General features: G+C 38.1%; 1 protein-coding gene across 7 annotated transcripts in view; it reads left to right on the plus strand.

Moving 5' to 3' along the window:
- Positions 1–25619, plus strand: part of foxp1b (forkhead box P1b) — a 196968-nt gene that overhangs the window by 10975 nt on the left and 160374 nt on the right. For 6 of the 7 annotated variants that reach the window (XM_084129443.1, XM_084129454.1, XM_084129453.1 and 3 more), the window contains exons 2-3: positions 608–679; positions 17739–17842. The gene's annotated coding sequence lies outside the window, so the exon portion shown is untranslated. The remainder of the gene's footprint in view (positions 1–607; positions 680–17738; positions 17843–25619) is intronic. The other variant, XM_084129449.1, reaches the window with a different exon arrangement.

Below are 25619 nucleotides of genomic sequence, written 5' to 3' on the forward strand. Positions count from 1 at the left end.
GTGATATCCAAGCTCTAAAGAAAAAATCAAACTCTGTAACAGAGCACCATTTGTTGGTTCTTTGTTTTTCTAGTGCAGAGCGAAGTGTTGAGAAAGAGGCCTGAGAAATGTACTTGGGGATTACTGGATATTTCTCTAAAAGCATTTTGATGTTATGAATGAGCATAATGTAGCCTACGATCTTCTGAAGCGTGGATTGATCAATTGGCCAATGCCGAGTGAACTTCGAAGCTCGAAAATGAGAGAATCAATCTTTTGATTTAATATCATAGCGGCGATATGGGAATTTTGAGTGCATTTCTGTGTACTAGATATACAATTGTTTACAGTGATTAAATGGATACTTTCAGGAGGGTTTATCACTTGCAGTTTATTGGTACAATACACTTTTTTTTTTTTTTGCTATGATTTAGTGTAATGGTTAGAGCAAATTACACTTTGATTAATGAAAAATGGATCCATATTCAAAACCAAATGTCAACCTAAATTGAATTCAGATTGTGGAACCTTTTTTTTTTTTCTTGATTGATGGTAAAGTCATGAAATAAAATCATATTCCTCAGTCCTGCAACATTGACTGTTGATTGTTGTATATTTGTGGTTTCAGACTCCTCAACGAGACTAAAGGGATTTAAGCATACAGTCTACGATCACCTGTCAATTTCTACCTTCTGAAACAGTAAGAAACTTCATACTTATTCTTGTTACACAAGCTCTTTTTCATTTAAAATGGATTTTAATGCTACTTAAATGGCCTTTTTTTTCCCACACATTTCTTTTTTCTACTGATATATCAGCCCATATTTATATATTTTGAGATCATCAGCATTGAACGATTTTTTTTTTTTTTGAGAATTATTACATATATTTGCATTATATGGGCAATTGATCACCCCAATCAGCCAATAATAACCCATTTTGGTCTATGTGTCACCGTTTTGCATTTGCTCTAAAAAAGTCAGCAGATCTAGCAGTAAAAATGGAGTACAGCTTCTACAATCAATTCCAAATACAACCAAATAATAATAATAAATAATAATAATGTTTATTTTTTATAGTGCCTTTCAAGAACCCAGGGTCGCTTCACAAAATAATACAAACATTAAATTTCAATTCAATTCAATTTCATACAAATGAATTCCTAAGCATAAAAGATATGACATCTGAAGTTATCATTATTGAGAATTACTATTCTCCTTAAGTTTAGATGGTTCTCCTTTATTCTGCAATTTCAGAACCGCTTGCTTGGATAAAAATGTTTTTGTTGTCATAATTCAGTAACATAGAAAGTACCATCCTTAAAAAAGTCTTTTGTAAAAATAGATTGCCAGATGTAAATATGCTTCTGCATTTTGGTGTGGTTAAACATCACAGGCCTGTCCTTTATCAGTGCGTTTGACAGTCTTGCTGTTTGTCGCGTGCACCGCACCATTTGGATGACAGTGGTAACTGGCAGTCGAATAACCAAATTATTTAGTCATGGGTTTTAAACGGGCACGACGGCAAATGGATGTCAAGTAAATGATGCAATTTATTCCCCTTTTCCTCCTCCTCGCCAGGCGGGCTGCCACGGGACTTCTGCCAGCCTTAAATAAGTGTTACCCAGATGGCACTCGCATGACGCCCACTTGGTTACAGAATTGTTCCGCGGGAATAACTCGGCTTGCCACAACAAGCAATAGGTCAATTGAGCAGCGAGTGCCTGTTGCTTGACCCGTTTTGCATATGCAAATCTGCTAATGTTGTGTCATTTCGGTAAATTCCAGGGGAAGGCAGGCTCTCGGGGCTTCCTAAATGAATTGGAAAGGAGCCCAGTTAATGAGGGCGGAGGAGAGAGAGGTAAAAAGAGACGCTTGCTTCCTCAGCTCGCTTCCTTGCAAGTACATCACTTCCAAGTGTCTCGGCTTTGCTTGAGCTGTGGTAAAGCGAAATGTCTGTAGTTGGGCTCTCGTGGTAATGGGATAGTCCAGCGAGCACTTGGATAAGTGATTTTTTTTTTTCACCTCTCTCGCTCTATAGTCTTTTTGAACAAAATTCTATTTTTAGGAGGTGTGGAAGACAATGCCATGGTGTTTTCTCTCTCTTTTCACTCCATCGGCATCCCCTTTCGATACCTATTTATTTATCTCTCCTTTTCTTTCCGCTTTGTCTATCCTTTTCTCACTTTCACCTTCCAACCCAACCTCTTATTTTCTGCCATTGTGCGAAATGTTCCCAGTGAAATCTTGGGTAAAGGCTACGGCTTTTATGCCGGTCAGTGCGATATACGTCTTTGTTGAATTTGGTCACGATTAACAGTGTTGTTTGGTTGTTTTACTTCACATCAGTCATGTCATGTTTTGACATCCTTATTGACAAACTAAATTGAAATGGTACAATGCTGATATTGGCAATGCTTTGCCTGGAAAATATACAAAAAAGAAGTGTTACAGGAATCTCTTATCATTCTCAAAATTTGTCAAAACTTGTACAGCGTGCGTCCGGGCTTAAGTGAACTGTGTCCTCTGCATCTCCCTAACGTGCTACAGCTGCAATCGATGCTGCCCGAGCCGACAGCAGGAGCAGGACAATGTGGAGATGATTTTCTGCTGCCAAGACTTAAGTAAACAATCCAACAATCCATAGCCCCGATTCCCTCGCAATACAAGCTCAGCTTACAACAACCCAAAGACCTTGTTTTCATTTCTCATGCTTTTTACTAAACAAACGCTCACACTGCATATCACAATTTTTACCCCATTGGCAGCCTGTTACATTTTGTAACGTTATAGTTTTACAAACAGAACATTTTCGGTTGCACAAATCCCTTGAATACAAAGGTTTGAACTGCAGAATTTGAATGTTGAAATAGATGGATTTGTATTTAGTTTATACATCACATCATATTCAATAAATAGTTGGACTTGGACCAGGATGGAAGAACACTTCATTTTCAAGAATGCATTACATGTGTTGATTTTCTTTCCATTACAATTCAGTAAATTCCTCTTTATTTCAAACAAGTTTCAGTTGAACTTCATGTAGAGTGTGACTAATTTTATTTAAAATTCCAACTAATGAATTGAAAGGGAGCCAGTTTAGTAATCTAGTTTTAACAGTTTATTGAAAGTCTGCTTTCTCAAAAAAGAAAGAGAGCATGTCTGTGGAGAGATATTTGTTGGTGTGTTGCATTAATATTCAGTTAGAAAAAGAGAAATTTTAGTATAATAAAGTTGGCTGTCTAGATTGTGGTCCAGTTTGGGCTTTTCTAAACAAGCGGCAAATTGGAGAGCGGTTTGAATCTGTCCGTTTGCATTCGATTTTGCAATCACTCCTCTGTACTGTAAGATGCCAGTGTGTAAAATCAAGCCAAAGAGTTTTTTTTATTATTTTTTTTACAGGCAGTAAAATTGATTGTTTTAGCACCTTACAAATAACAGCAATAATTGGATGTGCATATAACCTCAATTATCAAAATTTAAATGCTGTGGATTCTCCTTTGGAATTTAATTATATCGCAGCTTGTTATCGACTATAAACCCAAACAAAACAATCAAAACATATTAACAGGCTCAGCGTGATAAGGGAAACAATCTTCTAAACTGAGATAAACCATCTCATGGATTCCTCGAGCAACCCCCTCACCTTGTATTTGCTCTTGTGTGATCTCTCTGAAAGCATCAAAGGATGCAAGCTCTCTCTAATGTTTCTCTTCCTTCTGCCCAGAGAATAACCCCTCGATCACACTGCCAGCATTCTTTTTTAAAAGCGCAAAGAAAGATGAATTTGAGCCGTAAAGGCGCGTATCACAAGGGCTTTTTATCCTAAATGGTCCTTAGAATTGTTATCTATAGGGATGGCGCATTCCCAGCACTGTCGTGTTCAATCAAGTGTCCACTTAGCCGCGGCCAGGAGTAATTGTCCCCAAGTGGGCCACACACTGACCTGTTAATGTCTGTGTTGACCCTCTAACCTTGTCAGCACGTCTTGGAGAAGAGCTTTAAATCATCTCGATCTCCTCCGGCTCTTCCCGTCCTACCGGGTCAAAACGGAGACCGCCTCAGGCAGACCACTCCCTTAAATTGTCCTGTCTTTGGTAGGTCATTGTCTTGAGGATGAGGTCCAGATTCAGGATTCACACTTCTTTATCGCTGCACAATCATGGTGGTAATTGTTCAGTGCTGTGTAGTGCAATAGTAGATGAAACACGCATACAACTGTATGATAATGCAGTAAAACTATAAAAACACACTATAAAGAGTATTTACTGTGTGTGGAAAACTTATAATTGGATTTTAGTGTGTCTGTGCAAAACTTGTTACCACAATGCTAGTTTTTGTGGTTGGCTGCAAGAGCATTGCTGTGTGGTTGCTAAGTTATGGCTGATGTTTACACAGTGATGTGTAATAATTAAGTTTGCAGATTTTTGAAAAACCACCAGCACCACCAATAAATGTTCTTCGGTGGTTCTTTGCAGCACCTGAGGTTCTTGGGTCTTTTTTATCAAGAACCATTTTTCACTGTATATATATGGCCAGAGACTTTATAAGGAGAAAAGATTAGGGATGTTCAGATCAGGATTTTTGCAGCCGATACAGATTGCCGATTTCTTATCATATGATCGGCCGATACAGATACAGATTCCAATCATTCAAGTTTTATATAATGTGTAAGCTTTCTGTTGACTCCTTACACCCTGAAGGCATTTTTAATGATTTCATGTCTAATTGGCATACTTGAAAGTAATGGCTTATAGCTCTACAAAAAAGTGTCATCAAGTACATGGTCTCATTTGATAGAAAACCTTTTAAATTTAGAAGAAAATAGATTTTGATCTATTGCTTAGAAAACCCCAGAAAAAGTGATTTCAGTTTATTGATTTATTATTCATTTTTGACATGAGTATTAGAAAAAGTAGCCTATATCTGACAGGCCATAAAATCAATTTTGGACTTGTTCGCAATCATGTCAACTGCATCTGGGCCAAATTTTGCACGGGCAATAACGTCAGCTGCGGTTCTTGCTCTCTTCTCTCAGATGGTGAAGTGACACACACCCGCCTCCTCTCACTCACTCATCTCATTCACTCCGGTAAAAAGTGCTTGCATTGCACATAATTTTACTCATTCCTGCAGGTTTGTTGCTCAGATCAAAAGCGCACTGTGCGCGCGCCTCTCAGTCTCAAGCAGCTTGTGAGTCGCAAGTACCAAAATCGTTTGGTATTGATAATTATTGACTTTTTTTATAACTTTTTTTTCTTTTTTTTTTTGCAGTAGAAAAGTTTTAATTTAACTTTCAAAAACATCTGTAATAAGTAGGGGTGTAATGGTTCACAACATTCATGGTTCGGTTCGATACGTTTTCGATAAAGCAAAAAGAAAGAAATGCCTGAGAAATTTCCTTGATTTAAAAAAAGAAGAAAAAAATTTTTTTTAAATAAGTTTTCCTACATCTTAAAACTTTTAGTTTTATAAATGGGGGTAATCTTTGAAGGATGAACAAATAATGTTTTGTTCATCACATTAAAAATAACATTTAAATATAATAATATTTTAGTTTTGAAGTGCTGGAAAAAGATGTCACTCCGCCCAAGTAGCAGTGCTTCGCCTTCTGAGAATATAGTTCCCAGTATGTATAAGGTTAGAAGATGGCTGTCTCACATGTGACCTTGTTATTTGTACATGCTGTGACTATTACAAATCACAACATGTAAATAGGAAAATGTTGGTGTTATTTTGTCACTTATTGGGAGCAGTATGCTAGCTGGAGCCATTTACCTCCAGTCTTTGTGCTAAGCTAGGCTAGCGGTGGGTGCGTCACACAGAGTTACGGCACGCACGGATATGAAAAGGGTATGTATGGAGTTATTTAACTCTGGGGATACGGTGAATAAGCTAAAGTCCCAAAAAGTCGGCGTGTTCCTTTAAAGCCTATAACTAGTTCATTCATGGCACAATGTTTCTCCTGTTTTCCACGTCAGCGTTGTTTGATCCGTTAATAACGGAGAAATTTGAATGCTTATCACTGGATCTCACAGCTATGTTATTACTTCAGTGGCGAATTCAAATGCTCAGATTGGATCTCCAGCAGTGTGTAGAAACAGTGTCGCTTGATCAAGATCGGCTCGTGCTGCACCGACATTGATAGTCCAAACTGATAAACGGTCCGTGAAGCACAAAACAATGAGTTGCTCAGTTTCGTTCTGCTTTCATCACGTTTGCCATTTGATGTTGGGCAAAGTTGTGGTGGTTGCGCCAGAGATGCGCGCGCATTTTAATGAAAATATCGAGCGCTATAGACCTTATGTAGCCCCGCCCCTTTTCAGCGCTGCACTCGTTGCCTTTTGTCTTTCGGCCTGTATTTTCACAGTGATCTTGCGTATTTATGAATGAACGGCTCATTTTAAAATCTTCCTGGTCGACTGACATTTGTTAAGACATCTGCTTTAAACATTACAGTCCTCATGATAACTTTCGTTAACTTTACATTAAGTAAATCCACTTCAAAAGCTAATTACTCCTGGACAGCAATGCCATAGAAATATACAGAGCGACAGCAAAAACGGAAGTTAAAAGACAATATTCTAAAGATTGTTTCTCTGGCGCATAAGGTCTATATCGAACATTTTTTTAATATCGTTACAGATAATGGTGTACAGAATCGGCCAAGAAATTTGCAATCAGTGCATCTCTATTTTCAGATATTATTCCTGATTTGAAAATGTTTTGCTTAGTTATGTTTTCTGTAAGTTCCATCATCACAACAGTAGGTGGCAACAAGTGACTTGTCTTTGGGTGATTTATTGATTTGTTCAAAAACACTGGCTGTGTCCAAAAGCTTAAAAATTCTGCCTTCGGAGGATGCTTTGCTACGTCAGCTAACGTCAGCTGCGGTTCTTGCTCTCTTCTCTCAGATGGTGAAGTGACACACACCCGCCTCCTCTCACTCACTCATCTCATTCACTCCGGTAAAAAGTGCTTGCATTGCACATAATTTTACTCATTCCTGCAGGTTTGTTGCTCAGATCAAAAGCGCACTGTGCGCGCGCCTCTCAGTCTCAAGCAGCTTGTGAGTCGCAAGTACCAAAATTGTTTGGTATTGATAATTATTGACTTTTTTATAACCTTTTTTTTTTCTTTTTTTTTAGCAGTAGAAAAGTTTGAATTTAACTTTCAAAAACATCTGTAATAAGTAGGGGTGTAATGGTTCACAACATTCATGGTTCGGTTCGATACGTTTTCGATAAAGCAAAAAGAAAGAAATGCCTGAGAAATTTCCTTGATTTAAAAAAAGAAGAAAAAAAATATTTTTAAATAAGTTTTCCTACATCTTAAAACTTTTAGTTTTATAAATGGGGGTAATCTTTGAAGGATGAACAAATAATGTTTTGTTCATCACATTAAAAATAACATTTAAATATAATAATATTTTAGTTTTGAAGTGCTGGAAAAAGATGTCACTCCGCCCAAGTAGCAGTGCTTCGCCTTCTGAGAATATAGTTCCCAGTATGTATAAGGTTAGAAGATGGCTGTCTCACATGTGACCTTGTTATTTGTACATGCTGTGACTATTACAAATCACAACATGTAAATAGGAAAATGTTGGTGTTATTTTGTCACTTATTGGGAGCAGTATGCTAGCTGGAGCCATTTACCTCCAGTCTTTGTGCTAAGCTAGGCTAGCGGTGGGTGCGTCACACAGAGTTACGGCACGCACGGATATGAAAAGGGTATGTATGGAGTTATTTAACTCTGGGGATACGGTGAATAAGCTAAAGTCCCAAAAAGTCGGCGTGTTCCTTTAAAGCCTATAACTAGTTCATTCATGGCACAATGTTTCTCCTGTTTTCCACGTCAGCGCTGTTTGATCCGTTAATAACGGAGAAATTTGAATGCTTATCACTGGATCTCACAGCTATGTTATTACTTCAGTGGCGAATTCAAATGCTCAGATTGGATCTCCAGCAGTGTGTAGAAACAGTGTCGCTTGATCAAGATCGGCTCGTGCTGCACCGACATTGATAGTCCAAACTGATAAACGGTCCGTGAAGCACAAAACAATGAGTTGCTCAGTTTCGTTCTGCTTTCATCACGTTTGCCATTTGATGTTGGGCAAAGTTGTGGTGGTTGCGCCAGAGATGCGCGCGCATTTTAATGAAAATATCGAGCGCTATAGACCTTATGTAGCCCCGCCCCTTTTCAGCGCTGCACTCGTTGCCTTTTGTCTTTCGGCCTGTATTTTCACAGTGATCTTGCGTATTTATGAATGAACGGCTCATTTTAAAATCTTCCTGGTCGACTGACATTTGTTAAGACATCTGCTTTAAACATTACAGTCCTCATGATAACTTTCGTTAACTTTACATTAAGTAAATCCACTTCAAAAGCTAATTACTCCTGGACAGCAATGCCATAGAAATATACAGAGCGACAGCAAAAACGGAAGTTAAAAGACAATATTCTAAAGATTGTTTCTCTGGCGCATAAGGTCTATATCGAACATTTTTTTAATATCGTTACAGATAATGGTGTACAGAATCGGCCAAGAAATTTGCAATCAGTGCATCTCTATTTTCAGATATTATTCCTGATTTGAAAATGTTTTGCTTAGTTATGTTTTCTGTAAGTTCCATCATCACAACAGTAGGTGGCAACAAGTGACTTGTCTTTGGGTGATTTATTGATTTGTTCAAAAACACTGGCTGTGTCCAAAAGCTTAAAAATTCTGCCTTCGGAGGATGCTTTGCTACGTCAGCTAACGTCAGCTGCGGTTCTTGCTCTCTTCTCTCAGATGGTGAAGTGACACACACCCGCCTCCTCTCACTCACTCATCTCATTCACTCCGGTAAAAAGTGCTTGCATTGCACATAATTTTACTCATTCCTGCAGGTTTGTTGCTCAGATCAAAAGCGCACTGTGCGCGCGCCTCTCAGTCTCAAGCAGCTTGTGAGTCGCAAGTACCAAAATTGTTTGGTATTGATAATTATTGACTTTTTTATAACCTTTTTTTTTTCTTTTTTTTTAGCAGTAGAAAAGTTTGAATTTAACTTTCAAAAACATCTGTAATAAGTAGGGGTGTAATGGTTCACAACATTCATGGTTCGGTTCGATACGTTTTCGATAAAGCAAAAAGAAAGAAATGCCTGAGAAATTTCCTTGATTTAAAAAAAGAAGAAAAAAAATATTTTTAAATAAGTTTTCCTACATCTTAAAACTTTTAGTTTTATAAATGGGGGTAATCTTTGAAGGATGAACAAATAATGTTTTGTTCATCACATTAAAAATAACATTTAAATATAATAATATTTTAGTTTTGAAGTGCTGGAAAAAGATGTCACTCCGCCCAAGTAGCAGTGCTTCGCCTTCTGAGAATATAGTTCCCAGTATGTATAAGGTTAGAAGATGGCTGTCTCACATGTGACCTTGTTATTTGTACATGCTGTGACTATTACAAATCACAACATGTAAATAGGAAAATGTTGGTGTTATTTTGTCACTTATTGGGAGCAGTATGCTAGCTGGAGCCATTTACCTCCAGTCTTTGTGCTAAGCTAGGCTAGCGGTGGGTGCGTCACACAGAGTTACGGCACGCACGGATATGAAAAGGGTATGTATGGAGTTATTTAACTCTGGGGATACGGTGAATAAGCTAAAGTCCCAAAAAGTCGGCGTGTTCCTTTAAAGCCTATAACTAGTTCATTCATGGCACAATGTTTCTCCTGTTTTCCACGTCAGCGCTGTTTGATCCGTTAATAACGGAAAAATTTGAATGCTTATCACTGGATCTCACAGCTATGTTATTACTTCAGTGGCGAATTCAAATGCTCAGATTGGATCTCCAGCAGTGTGTAGAAACAGTGTCGCTTGATCAAGATCGGCTCGTGCTGCACCGACATTGATAGTCCAAACTGATAAACGGTCCGTGAAGCACAAAACAATGAGTTGCTCAGTTTCGTTCCGCTTTCATCACGTTTGCCATTTGATGTTGGGCAAAGTTGTGGTGGTTGCGCCAGAGATGCGCGCGCATTTTAATGAAAATATCGAGCGCTATAGACCTTATGTAGCCCCGCCCCTTTTCAGCGCTGCACTCGTTGCCTTTTGTCTTTCGGCCTGTATTTTCACAGTGATCTTGCGTATTTATGAATGAACGGCTCGTTTTAAAATCTTCCTGGTCGACTGACATTTGTTAAGACATCTGCTTTAAACATTACAGTCCTCATGATAACTTTCGTTAACTTTACATTAAGTAAATCCACTTCAAAAGCTAATTACTCCTGGACAGCAATGCCATAGAAATATACAGAGCGACAGCAAAAACGGAAGTTAAAAGACAATATTCTAAAGATTGTTTCTCTGGCGCATAAGGTCTATATCGAACATTTTTTTAATATCGTTACAGACAATGGTGTACAGAATCGGCCAAGAAATTTGCAATCAGTGCATCTCTATTTTCAGATATTATTCCTGATTTGAAAATGTTTTGCTTAGTTATGTTTTCTGTAAGTTCCATCATCACAACAGTAGGTGGCAACAAGTGACTTGTCTTTGGGTGATTTATTGATTTGTTCAAAAACACTGGCTGTGTCCAAAAGCTTAAAAATTCTGCCTTCGGAGGATGCTTTGCTGTCTTTGATATCCCACAATTCATTGTGTTAAATTCTGTGACAGCTACGCTAAAAAATGCCGTCTGAAAGTTGCAGTTGGTGGTCAGTTTGTGTGTAAATGTATGTTCTTGACCAACATTTTCCACTTTTGATGTAATTTTTAGTGAGAAATTTATATTGTAGTTAGGGTTGTGCCAATGGCTGACCAATCATCGTGATGCCACACCCCCCACCCTGACAGACCAGCCCAGTCTCACGGCAGTTCGTGAAATGGTCATGTAATTGAATCTTTTTATTCGTGTACACGGACACGTTTATCTGTTTGTTTGTTTTTTTCATGATGGTCAGCACGATTCCGTAGTGTTAAAAGAGCGACTACGGTAGCGAGTAGTATGAAAGGCAGAAAATCCAGTTGGTTGGGGTGGTGGATGGGTCAAACAACACAGAACTTTCACCCAGGAGACCGGGGATCGTGTCCCACGTGTCAAGTTTCCTAAACCCAACCATCCCGTTCTTTTTTTCCTAAACCCAACCGTCCCGTTGTTCTTTTACTAAACCCAAACGTCCCGTTCTTCTTTTCCTAAACCCAACCGTCGTCCCGTTCTTCTTTTCCTAAACCCAACTGTCCCGTTGTTGTCCAGCGTGTCATGGAAATGTAAGCCCACCCACTACCTTTTCCTTAACTTAAGGGGCTGTGTTCATTTCACAGAATTTTCGGCGATTCTTGCAACACTGTATACAGCTTCTCTGCTGCAGCCTGACTGGCAGAAAGAATCATGCTACTTTTTTCCCCTTACGTGCAACTTATTGGAAATCCCGGATGAGTAATTAGTTGGGTTATAAAATAACAAAATTCTAGGAAATTATAAGTAGAATTTTTTTTTTTTTTTTTTTTTATGTAAAGAGATATTGTAAAATAAAAAGTGCTTAAGAAGTCTGCTCAGAAGTCTGTCTGAAATCAGTTTCATGAGGTACCTTCATGTGCGAACGCTGCCTGCAAAGTCATTGCCTGTAGGGCAGCGAGGCAACAAATCAACTGCCTAAGCTTTCGGATACAGTCACTGATTCATTCAGCAAACAAAACATGTGACTGTCTTCATGAGCGAGTCATTGAATCATTCATTCAACATGGATTCATTCAGTAACAAAACTCAACTACTGAATGTTTGCTGGATAATTCTGCTGTAGCTTTGTTTGGAACTATTTCATTGTATAGACCTATAGTCTGGGACAGGTTAGTACCTTTAAAAAATTTCTCCTTGAGAAAACAAGGATGAGAGGGATAGAATACAGTGCTGGACTGGACTGGACAGGACTGTACTGTCCATTGTACAGCAATTCTGATTGTTCAGCTGTTAACTTCTTTCTGAAAAAAAAAAATTCAGTAGACGAAAACTCCAAAGATTACGCGATCTATCCCTAACAGCCTCGTTTTCATCTGCATTCAATTTAATTTAGCGCCTAACCTGACTACGGTCTATTAACTTCTTTTTTATTGTACTGTTGTGTAAAAGCAATATTACACATAAGCATGCAAAGGCTCAGAACATAGCATATCAGATTGCATTCTAAGATTAAATAATTACGTTTTTGCAAGCTTAATATGCAGAGATGTTTGTAAGTAAGCAATTTCTAGAATACATTCTTTGAAGTTTAAAAACTGTGACTCCGTGGTGCTTTCCAAACGTTGCTTTATTTGTTGGAGAATCCTGGTCAGCCTGGCATAGCAACAGTGACTCAGTCAATGGTGTTAGTTTGGGGCATAGCTATCTGTTTGACTGACCAATGGCAGCCGTGGAGGAGTGTTTTAGGAGATCTGTGTGAAAACAGTCATTTATGCAGTATGTTGCTAAGTGATATGCTTCACATTTAAAGAGTTTTTTTTGTAATCGTGTCATGTAAAATATTTGGTAGCAGGTTAAATTGCTCTAATTTTTTTCTCTTTTATTTTAGATTATGCATCTCATTGTAATTGATGGGTAGACAGCATATTTGATATAAAGCAGAAACAATATCATGAGTGTAGTACATTTTATCACACACAATGTGACTTTTCTCTGGTCTTTTCGCAGTTGTGGGAAATTTGACACACAAATAACTGGCAATTATCAAACTACTCTAAAGTGGCTGGTAACTGGTTTCTGTCTGAGACTGACAGTGTTGGCAATTTGTGTGAAACGTGTGGATTAAAACCACATGTTGGAGATGCCGAGGGGTGTTGTATTGAGCAGCTGGTATGCCACCAAAATGAAGTAGCTGAGTCAAACCTTTGTGAGTTCTTGCGTGCCTAGAGATGTTATTGCTTTGAGGTTGATCATTCATACATTGAACATGCATGTTTTCACATCAATCTACAGGCCATTCCTCATCATGACAAAGCCAAGCCCAGATTTATAACTTAGCATATGCAACAAAGGGTCCATAATGACAAATTTAAAAATCAATCCATCTGTGACAACTTTGCAAATTTATTAGAAAAGAAAAACTGAAATAAGTGCATAACACTGAGTTAAGAGTTTAAATACTTATGTATAGTTAAAGCACCTTTACAGCCTTTTTGGGTATGATGTGACAAGCTTTCCACATCTGCTTTTAGCGATTTTTCTGCCATCCTTCTCCTCAGATCCTCTCAAGCACTGTCAGGTTGGATGGGGACCATCGGTGGACACTGAACAGCCATTTTCAGGTTACTCCAGAGTTGATCGATTGGGTTCAAGCCTCTGGCTGGGCCATTCAAGGACATTCACAAAGTTGCCCATAAACCGCTCTTGCATTGTCTTAGCTGTGTGCCTAGGGTCATTGTCCTGTTAGAGGGCCTGCCCAGTCTGAGGTTCTGAATGCTCTGGACTAGGTTTTTTATTAAGGCTAACTCTATATTTTGTATCGTTGAGCTTTCCTTCTACTCCAACAGGTTGCCAGTCCCTGCCTCTGAAAAACACCCCCACAGCATGATGCTGCTACCACCACATTTTACTGTTGGGATGGTACAGTATCGTGCAGGTGATGAGCATTGCCTGGTTTTCTCCTTACATGATGCTTGTAACTGAGGTTCGCCAGGCCAGAGAATCTTGTTTTTGTCACATTCTGAGAGAGTCCTTTAGGTGTTTTTTTTTTTTTTTTTGCTAATTCCAAGGGGGTTTTCATGTGTCTTCACTGAGGAGAGGCTTTAGTCTGGCCACTCTGTCATAAAGCTGAGATCGGTGAAGTGTCCTGTAAATTTCTCGCATCTTCATAAATGATCATGGAGCTTAAGTAGAGTGACCATCAGCTTCTTGGTCCGCACTCTAACCAAGGCCCTTCTCCATCAATTGCTCAGTTTGGCCAGGAGGTCAGCTCTAGGAAGAGCCCTGGTTGTTCCAAACTTCATCCATTTAAGGATAATGGAGGCTACATGCTTCTGTGAACCTTCAATACAACATAATTTATTTTGTAGTCATCCCCAGATATGTGTCTTGATACAATCCTGTCTCTGAGCTCTATAGGCAGTTCTTTTGACCGCATGGCTTGGTTTTTGCTTTGATATGCATTTTCAGCTGTTAGACCTCTTATTGAGATGTGCGCCTTTCCGAATTATACCCATTCAGTTGAATTTGCAAAGGTTAACTCCACTTGAAGTGTAGTTACCTCTGTATGTGAATTTGGAATGCTCCTGTGAGCTAACTTTCAAGTGTCCCAGAAAAGGGTATGAATACTTACTGTATGCAATGCATACTTATGAACTATAAAATGTATGTGGATATACACTGGTTGCCTTGTCATTTAAGAATTAAGTAGACAATTAGTGCGTCTGACTAATCTAGCTACATTTTTTACTCTGTCTTTTTGACAGTTATGTATGGAAGCTTGTTTCCGCCACAAACATTTTAAAAGATAATTGCGACTTTTTATCTCACAATTGCGAGTTTACATCTCGCAATTCTGAGATATAAAGATCAGAATTGCGTGAAATAAAGTCGCAATTTTATAAAGTCAGAATTGCGTGAAATAGTCGCAATAGGCCTATGTCACGAAAAAATTGAAGACCGGAAGTACGTCTTTTAGTAGGGATACGGCTCTTCCGGTTAGCTTTTTACAATGGCGGAGTCCGATAGATACTGCTGGACCAAATCTCTCCGCAACCTGCCTGAAGTCACATATGACGATGTGGTTCGGATGGTAAATGAAAACTCTCAAGTGGAAAAGCGTGAAAGCTGAGTTATGGCTGTCTACGTCCTGACGCAGAGCAACCCGGTGCACTACAACAACAGCGGCGGGCCGTTCGCCAGTAAGTTAAACGTTTCTATGGTAACAGCGAGTTGGACCAATCAGCAGACGTTGCTGCTATGCTTAGGATTGTGGGTAGTGTAGTTTTTTTTTCATAAGATCGCGGATAAAACATGTTTTCCTTAAAACAAGGTTGATTTCATACAAACTTATAGCTTTACAGGAGCAAAAACCTTCGTTTCACAACCTCATGGCTCGTGGTCAGTCTACCTCGGATGGTTTAGACATTATGGCTGATAATCTAAATCCTTATTGAGAAATACTGTTGACCGGAAGTTCTGAATCCCTACTCCGTGTTCCGGAAGCAGGAAGTGTGACATAGGCCTATTGTGTGTTATAAAGTGAGAATTCTGACTTTTTTTCTCGCAATTGCGACTTTATATCACGCAATTCTGACTTTATAACACATAATTGCGAGTTTATATCTCGCAATTCTGACATCTTTTCTCAGAATTGTGAGATATAAAGTCCAATTCTAAGGAAAAAAAGACAACTTTTTTTTTTTTTTTTTTTTTACCTCAGAATAGTTTATATCTCACAATTCTGACTTTATAACACGCAATTGCGACTTTATATCATGCAATTCTGACTCTATATCTCCCAATTGCGACTTTATTTCTCAGAATTGCGACTTTATATCTCGCAATTGCGACTTTATATCTCGCAATTGCGACTTTATTTCTCAGAATTGCGACTTTATTTCTCACAATTCTGACTTCATATCTCGCAATTCTGAGAAAAAGTCACAATTATGACTTTTTTTCTCACAGTTGCGTTATATTAAGTCAGAATTGTGACTTTTTTTCTCAGAATTGCGAGATATGAAGTCAGAATTGTGAGAAATAAAGTAGATAGAGGAGATAAAGGAGATAAAGTTTTTTTTATTTTTTTATTTATTTATTATTCAGTGGCAGAAACAAGCTTCCATAGTTATGTATTCATACGGACGTCTTTAGTTTTTTTTTTTTATCCTGCCAAAGAGATCATGTTTGTTTAATTCTACTTCCTGTTGGTAAAGATGTCAATTTTTATTTAAAGGTTTATATAAATGTGGCTGATTTTTTTTTTTTTTTTTTTGTCACTTCCTCATCCAAGTTTGGATGATCCATCTTTATCCTGGAGTAGTTTCCACCTCTCTTTCACTTTCATGTGCTCTAGCTTTTCTTCAAATACTACAGTACTCCTCCCTCCTTTTCTCTCTCTCTATACCTGTAGCTATGTCCTATTGCTCATTTTAAACTCCCTATTTTTGGAGTTCAGTGATGTGAGAGTCATAAATACCAGCGAGGGGTCTTTTGGGATCGTGTATTTTCTGCAGCAATGACAAGAACGCGGGCGGCTAATCAGAGCGGCTCTTATCTGAAGCTGCTCAGCGCCCGACACGGAACAGAGGAATTCGGCCAACTAAGGGGGTTAGAGCTTGCTGAATTCCATGCAGAGGAATTACATGGAGATGAGCTGTAATGCAAGAGTTGATTTTTATTGGGTCTGTTGGGGGCAGACTGTGAATATTTGGCCTCTAGGTAGGGATGGGCCTGAGTTTGTATGTACCAGTTTTTTTTTTTTTTTTTTTTTAATTATTCAAATCTTAGTGTTCTGATGTGGGTTTTTTTTATGTGTGTGTGTGTGTGTGTGTGTGTGTGTGTGTATATGTGTATAGAGAGAGAGAGAAATATACAAAAAAGTCTCAAAGTCTTTATTTTTTTACATTGTTGCTAAATTGATTCAAAATATTTGAAATAAAAATAGTAAAATGTAGTAAGACATCAAGGCATGCGGTTTTTCACTAAATAATCAGTATTTTATTATTTTTATTCCTGCACCAATATAAAACTGCAAACCGAAAGTACAAAAAAATAATAAACAGCAATATTAATAAATGTTTAAAACAAGAAATATGTTTGTTTTATTCACACAAATTTCCCAATTCAATTTGCATTTGCTAGTCATGTTTAAGCACTATTAAGATATCTCTGTCTTGGCTCTCTCATTGTGACAAGAGTAACCGGTGTGCTGTAGTCTTTTGGAAAATTAATAGGCAAATAAAAAGTGCATTAAAATCATTGCAATGTTCACAATGTTGGTTAATTTTATATTGCCATCAAAATACTTTCAAATACATCGTAAATATTAAATGTATCGCCTAGCCTTCTGTTGAATAGCATGGCATCAATAGCCAAGCAATTTGCCATCGCACTAATAAAATGACTCCAAGCAGACCTGCGCCGGGTTAACGGAGGACAAACACTCCTCTCCGTTTTCGTCACTTTCTGTTCTCTCTCTTTTTTCACCATCTCACATTCTTTTACCCCCTCCTTTTTCTGTCACTCTCTCTTTTTGTCTCCCCGTCGCTCTTACTAAGAACACACTTGAGTAACTGCTGACCTCTGCAATAAGCGTTTTACTATGCAAATCACCTCCACTGATGCTGATTGGTCTAAGCCACGTGTCACCGACTTACGGGATCTGACAAAATGTTCCAGAGAATTCTGTCATGTAGTGTGTGGCCGCAGCATTTTCTTAGATGAGTCGTCCCTCGAGTCACTACCATTCATCAGAACAGCACTGCAGATTTGAGCTGATAATCAGATGTTCTGTATAAATATCACAAGTGTCAGAAATGCTTGCCGTTGAACATCTGAAAATGCGTTAAGATGCATTTAGGTCAGTTCTGGAATTAATTTGTCACCAAATTAAGCATTTGTGGTCGGATTTCATCACGTTTTGCCTTTTTCCTTTCTCATTTGAGTCATCATCCAGGTTTATGTGGGTTGAGTGAATTTAAGGGACTTCCCCCACCTTTAGAGAATGGTATCAATTCCTGTGTGTAATTTTGCTGACCTTAATATGCACTTGTGTCTCTCTCTTGTCTTTTACTCATTTTGTATTTCAGATTGAGTTGGCTGCACCGTATCCAATGGTTCCACCCCTGTGTTCCCTTTACTGAATTCTGATTGGAACAATGGAATGTAAATCTCATCCATACAAGTGACTGTGGTATGTTCTCTAAAGTTTTCTTCATTGAAACCACATGATTGAATATTATCTGCTGTGCTGCATCTTTTTTCTTTTTTCTTTGCATTGGAGTGATAACGATGTACATATTTCACTACACCCGGATGATTTTTTTTAATCACTCTTTCATATCTCAGAAGACATGATTTGTTGCATCGTGTTTTTTTCACATGCACTTCAATTAAATCTCAACTTTGTCTCAGAAGTTTCTCATAAAATGCCCTTGGGAAAAAAAAGGGAACAAATAAAACATTTGTTGACATACTGTAAGTGTTTAGTTTTGGAAGAATTTGAAGAAAGAAAAAAATCCTGACACATTAAAGAGATCTCCTATGTCTTGTCTACGAGAACAGTCATCCTGAAACCCCAAACTTTCTCAAAATATATATATATATTTTTTTTTATCTGGGCTGGGTTTGTTTTCTTCTACTCAATGGTTGATCAGAAGCCCCTGATCAGAAGCAAACGTGACATTTGTGCCGAGGTAATGGAATCCTTGCACAATTAAATCCCCGACTGCGAGGTGAAGTCGCTCCTTCCATCCCTCCATCCTTCTCCTTTCCTTTAATCCGCAGGAGGGACGGCTGTGATGATGAGACCGTCTCAGCACGTCGCCCCTCTCTTTTGCTCTCCGTGCCATTTTTTTTTTTAACTTCTCCACATAAACATCTCTCTGCCTGGCAATTAATTACCACAAATGTCAATTAACCCCCTCCTTCCAAAAAATAATATCGTAGGAGAATTAAATTTCAATTATAAAAATTACGTTGGAAGGCGGCAACGTTAAATTGCTTTAATGAATTGTGCTGAAGGTGACAGTTGTTATTTTGCAGCCCATCGTGGCGGGAGACCTTCCGCCTGCTCTGATACAATGTGAAGTGGAGGATGAATAGAGGAAAACAGAAGGATGGGAATGAAATGAGTGTTGAGAGGAACAGAGAGGACGCATTTCCTGCAGTAACCGCTGTACGTAATGCCTCATTTGTGGGATACAGCAGGCAATGGCGTGAATCATTGTTCTGTGCCAGCGAGAGAAAGCACTTAGGGGTCTCTTTCTCTCTCTCTCTTTCTCTCTCTCTTCCTCCCTTCCTTATTTGACTTGCACAACTGCTGATGGTGCATTTGCCCACCGGTTTTGCTCCAGGACCGTTCCTCCATACGCTATCATATTTAAAGAAATAGTTCATGCAAAAATGAAAATTCTTTCATCATTTACCCACCTTTTATGTTGTTCCTAACCTGTATGTTTTTTTTTTCTTCATTCTACTGGTTGTTCTTTCCCATGCAAATAGTTCACATGGGGACTGGTGGTTTCGAGTTTCAAAAAGGTCACAGAGAAAGGTGAAAGTATCAAAAGCATGGTCCATATGACTCACATGCTATATTACAAGTCTTTTAAATTCTTACGATGGGATTGTGTGAGGAGCAGATCAAAATAAAAGTTGTTTTTCACCAAAATGCTTCCTGTGCAGTGAGCTGTTTACCTTTGTGAGTTAAATTCGAGAAGTTCAGTTTGATTCAGTCGTCATTTAGTCTTGTTCTGAGAGTTAGATGAACCGATTCTGTCTCAAAAGAATGATTCCTTCACAAATCGTGCATTTGTTGTAGAGAGGAGTTTTGTATTTGTCTGCCAGACTATAAAATGACTATAAAAAATACTTGCATTGTGACTTGTTTTTAACCTCTTTTTACATAAGACCAGTTAGTAACCACCCAGAACACCCTGGTAACTTCTAGGGGTGTAACGGTTCTCAGTAGAAAAATCGTACCGTTCTCCACCCACAGTTTAGCATGCACTTGCATCGCGGTTCATCTCGAATCTAATGATGCATACGCATCTATAATACGGTTTGTTGAAAATAAAGTGTAAAACAGACAGAGTTGGGCTGTTTCTGTCAATGGATGCGACGTTAAACCGAGGTCCTGACTCTCTGTGGTCATTAAAAATCCCAGGATTTCCTTTGAAAAAAGAGTAGGGGTGTAACCCCAGCATCCTGGCCAAATTTGCCCATTGGCCTCTGTCCATCAAAATGGCATCCCAATTATCCCCATATAAACGGATTGGCTTCATCACTGTCTCCTCTCCACTAATAAGTTGGTGTGTGGTGTGCGTTCTGGCGCAGTATCATCCAGGTGGATGCTGCACATTGGTGGTGGTTGAGGAGATTCCCCATTCTATTTAAAGCGCTTTGAGTGCCGTGAAAAGCGCTATATAAATGTAATTAACATTTAAATTGACCAGTCATTTATGCCATCATCACCCCAGGTGTTGATAGCACGCAAGCACAGGTATCTCAGTGAGAGCAGCCTAATATTCCTGCTGTCTGTGTTTTTAATGTTAAACAACAAAAGACAAGGAAATCACTTACTACTCTTGACTGAATAGCTTTTGTAACTTTAATAATAAATCTTTATTTAATTTATACAGTGAAGATTATATGCAATGTTGTTTTACATTTGATTACTTCAAATTCTGTACCTGAAAACTACTGTTAAATACCCGAAAAACCTGAAAAGAACTATTTTATTTGTATCAATGATCTATTGTATTTGTTCTTATCTTTATTTTATTTTTAAATTACAGTAGTCCCTGAACACAGCACATATCGTACCGTACCGAAACCATGACCCTAAAATCGCGATAAAAACTGAACCGTGAGTTATTTGAACTGTTACACCTCTAGTAACTACCTAGCAACCACTCATGTTGGAAAACACAACTCTCATTCTCTTCAGAAAATGTAAAAAGTTAGTTACTACATTTCTCATTTTTTGTTTAGTAACTAGTTACTAAAATGCATCACATACTGTAATTTCTCACCATAATTTATTGTAACTTGTGTGTTCAAAAGGTCTCATGATGTCTTGTGTGTGTTGGTATGCCCTTTGTGTCTCTGACATTTCACTATGCAGAGTGATCGTATGCGTGTGAGTGTGTATGTAGGGAGGCATGAATAATATCTCTCAAAATAGAGAGGTCACCCAACCGTTTTTTTTCCAGAGTTGAAGGTTAATTTGAAGCAACAATAAAACAGATGCTACCATTTCCTCATCATCTACTAATAATAAACTTACAAACAATCTGTAATAAACTTTGGACAATCTCAGCACACCCCTGCACTTGAGTTGGACTAGCCCAAGACATCTCCACATATTCTCACCATCAGTGATTAACATCTCACTTTGCTGACAATGATTTTCTTTGTTCATCTGATTGTAAAGTGATAGAGAGAAATATTAAATTGGACCTTGATGCTCATCAAAAGCAAATTTCATCCTATAGGAAAGAGAAATCAGGAATGAGATCTCTATGACATCTCTTTATTTTTCATTCACAGTAGTTAGAATAAATGGAAAGTGACTTGACTCCTGATAAACACCCCAGAAGTATTGCATGTACATTATTTGCTTTAGAGCAGTGATTCTCAACCTTTTTGACTCCATTGTCCAACACAATATTCAATGGAATTATGACAAAATTGCTTTTTTCCAAACTTTTCTTTTAGCAGAAACTGGTAATGTTAATATATTAAATTAATTATTCAATTTATGTCATTCTGAGACCTCTGCCACCTTGTTGAGAACTACTGCCCTAGAGTTTCAATCCATGCTATACAAAAAGTCAGAGATACCAATATGATCTCAAAAATTCTCATGAAATTCTCCCACAATCACGTTATCTGACCTATTCAATCGACTTTAATATTTTTGCTCTATACACTTACTGTATGACAATTTGTCATTTCATTCATGGAGGAACATTTGAGACAAAGTTGAACTTTGAAGAGTAACTCCATGTCTCCAAGTCTCCGGAGCTAAAAAAATAAAAAGAGCAACCCTTGAGCAATAAAATTATCCTCTGGGATTGGTTTGACAGATAGATTAAGCAAATCATTGTAATTGTACCATTGCCCATCAGTCAGTCAAGCAGAAAAATGCTGTTTAGTGAATTGAGTACAGATTGAATCATGTTTTGGCCAGTTGCATATTTGTGGCTGTGCAATTAACAACAGCCTAGCAGCCCCCCACACACAGTTCAAGACCACCCCGACGGGCATGGAAATGCAAGTACTGTGTGATGTTTTTCTTTTTCCAAGCATCTGGTTATTGACGGCTATCCACAGGGCCGGACACACACGCATACATTTACATTGGGCCTACAGCCCTCTGACCGGGCAACTGAAACTCAACACTCATTTAGCAGTGGCTCAACATATGGCCCGCTTCACAACTTAACACAGCACACACACACTAAAAAGTTCATTAGATCAGTAGCCTACCTTAATTGCCTCTGTGTAACACACACTGCAGGCTCAATGCTGTATGTGTCCACCTCACTCAGGGCTGATTTTATGAACACCTTTGTTGTACGTCCTTGTAGTTGCAGCAAGTTTGTTTCCCATCCTGTCATATTTCTCTTAATTCACTTCTCTGTAATAAGACTTGATTTGATAAATTAATTATGTTCGTTTTTGAATACGTGTCATTTCTTTGAAAAGGTCAGTGCTAAATCAGTAAATTAGTCATGCATTTTCACACAAATATTTTCTTTCTTTCTAGATAAACAGGAAAGAAAGGTCTTTAATATCTCAGGAGACGTAAATGAAACATAACTGAGAACTTCAAGTAATGACTTGGTTTCAGAGGTTTTTTTCTAAATAAAAAGACACAAATGAGCTTTTTTGCCACGTACACAGTTCAGTCTCAGGAGTGAAAACCACATTTAAAAGCGAGAGTGAGTCCCCTAAATTATCGCTCTGTGTGTACGGAGCACGACTCATTCCAGAAACTGTGAAAGTTTAAAAATATTAATTTAATTTTTGGTCGTCTTGTTTCAGCTTGACCCAAAGCAATCCAGTCTATGGAGTTGTTAAAGTGAGCAATATTTCGGTCTTAAGCATTTCCATTTATTTTTTAAAAAAAATTTTATGAGCTTGTTCTTGTTTGCTGATTTGCTTGCAAGATCTAGCAACACGAATGAGTCAGGCTCTTGGCGCTTTCCCAGTGATTTCTTACACAGCACATATAGACAAGAGATAGGCTACATGCACATTAAAATACGTATTTTAACATGCATGAGAGATGTATCAAATTTAAACAATGTTTCACCTTCAATTTATTGGGGGGATTTTAAATAGAAACAAGGGACCATTGTAAAGGTTAATGGCACAGCTCAATTTTCAATTTGATTAGAAATGTTTGAGATCACATTGAAATCTCTGACTTTTGATTACAGACTTACTAGATTGTATCCTGAGCATATTTTGAGACATTCACTCTTAAAAAAGGTTCTTTATTAAAAGTCCCATTGCACAATTTATTTATTTTTATTGTGGAAAAAGTTTCTTTAGATTATTAATGTTCTTAACACTAAGAAAAAATGGTTCTGTGGAAAACTGTTCAATGTTCTGTTTCATTGCGATGATAACCTCCTTTTGGAACCTTTAATTTTAAGTGTGTTGAGATCTCTGCGGAACTCTTGCGACAGGTCAAATATTAGTCTTTTTCTCAAGAGAAAAATCAGCAAGGCAAACATCTTCAGTTCCTCTCCTTTTAAGCTCATTGCTTTGTGGGAGTAACAATTGAGATATTAAAGAGATCTCATTTGTGACTTTCTCTGTTAGATTAGCTCTGCAATATAACCGCAAATCAGTCTGATATTAATGACTGCTTTAGTGGTGTTTATTCAGTCTTATTCACTGTCCCTTCTCCGCCTTCACAAAAGCTTTGTTACACCTAGCTTCCTAACTTCCTGTTTCGCTGGCCGGCGGTGGGCCCATGTCGTAACAGTGAGCATCAGGAAAAGAACACAAGTCCGGGATGGAGTCCTAGGCAGCTGGCCGTGTGTGTGTGTTTGTAGGAAGCACCAGAGCAACTTGCAGCGAGCAGCAAATTAACGCCCATATCTCCTATCTCTCCCCTCTCTTTTCACTTTCCTGTTTGGACTCGAAGGTGATTGGAGGCAGAGGCTGTGACAGTTGACGGAAGCAGAGAGAGAGAGAGAGAGAGAGAGAGCAAATAAAAGAGAAAGCATTTATTTACAGTGTGATGCTAGCTAAGAATGCGGTTTCACACAGGATGTGCCCCCCTGCTTCGGTCTGATGGGGGCAGGCTGGAGCTCGGGGTGGTGGCCTGTATTGTGGAGCTGGTCTAGATTCTGGGCTGGATCCACCAGCACACCCTCAACGCTGTTTCCTGTCTGGGTGAAGAGAGATGAGAACAGGTTAGCGCAGGTCACTGGGAAAGAGAGCGGAGGATGAAGGACTGTCGAGGGTGTGTGAGCGTGGGGGGTGTTTAATTGTCTCAGATATGTAGAAAGGTCATGTGTTGGGTTTTTTGGGCCCTTTACCTTTCTAGTCACCGCAGTGAACCAAATGCAGTCCCACAAGAAGAATCAAACATCCTACCAGTGCTGTATAGCATTGAATCAGCGATTAGCATGTGACGCTCATAGTCATTTGAGGTGGATGTCCTCCACAAACCCCAGAAACAATCAACAGGCCGATGTAAATCAGATACACTTCCTTCGTCATATTCCTGTTTATGGGACCAATTTCAACTTCTTTGTCATCTTACATCAGAGATATCAGTATTTATTTATTTTTTTCTTAGAAAAGGAGAATAGTGAGTTTTTTTTTTTTTTTTTTGAAAAGGCTGTGAAATCTATTTGTGAATATGCAATGGGAGACCAAGTGACTTGTTCTTTGACATTAAAATTCTCCATCTAATCATATAAGGTTAATGGCCTTAATGAGGCCTAAAAACGCAATGAGACATCAGATCTACTTTTTATTCACGGATCGCTTGTCTAAATAGGAGAAGTGGCGCACTGACCGTTTAGCCTTGCACTAATGACAAATTCTGTGAAGTTTGAGCTGAGAGAGCAGACTTTGGGTAATGATGAATACATTGAACATCATGAAAGCTTTATTAAGGAGATATGGTATTTTGATTTCAAGGTGTTATGATTTGTCCTTGTTAAACTACTTTCTGTAGTGGATGATGTTCACTGTTTGATATAGCACCTAATTTGCCATATTTTTGTGGATTTAATTGGATGCACCTATTGGATTTCCTATACATATACACCAAAGTTCAAAAGTTTGTGATCAGTAAGATTTTCCTTATGCGACCAAAAATAGTAAAAAAAAAAAAAAAGAAAGAAAAAAGAATTAATGTTACTATTATTATTTTTTTTAGCAAGTGAGTCAGAAGATGATTCATAAGAGCTCTTGTCTGATTTAGTGAGTTCATTCAGTGAAGGGTTCGTCAGACTGATTTAAACCAGGAACTCCTTGGTCCACGCTGGGCATACAGGACATTGAAGTAAAATATGATTTTTCCTATCCATTTATAACTATCTGTTTTATAATAATTTTTTTTTTGTCTATACACTGTCATTCAAAGGTCAGCAAACATTTTTTGAAAGAAATGAATACTATATTCAGCAATATGCATTAAATTGATCAAAAGTTACATTAAAGACTTTTACATTGTTAAAAAAATTATATTTCAAATAATTGCTGATCTTTTGAACTCTGTTAAAAAAGTCCCATAAAAAAAGTATCTGTAAAAAATGTGCAACCGTTTTCACCATTGATAATAATAAGAAACATTTCTTGAACACCAAATCAGCATATTAGAATGATTTCTGAAGGACCATGTGACACTGAAGACTGGAGTAATAATGCTGAAAACTCAGCTTTGTCTTCACAGAAATAAATTCAAATTTAAAACATATTCAAATAGAAAACTGTTA

Source organism: Abramis brama (genome assembly GCF_963993115.1).
Source record: "Abramis brama genome assembly, chromosome: 11".
Taxonomy (NCBI): domain Eukaryota; kingdom Metazoa; phylum Chordata; class Actinopteri; order Cypriniformes; family Leuciscidae; genus Abramis; species Abramis brama.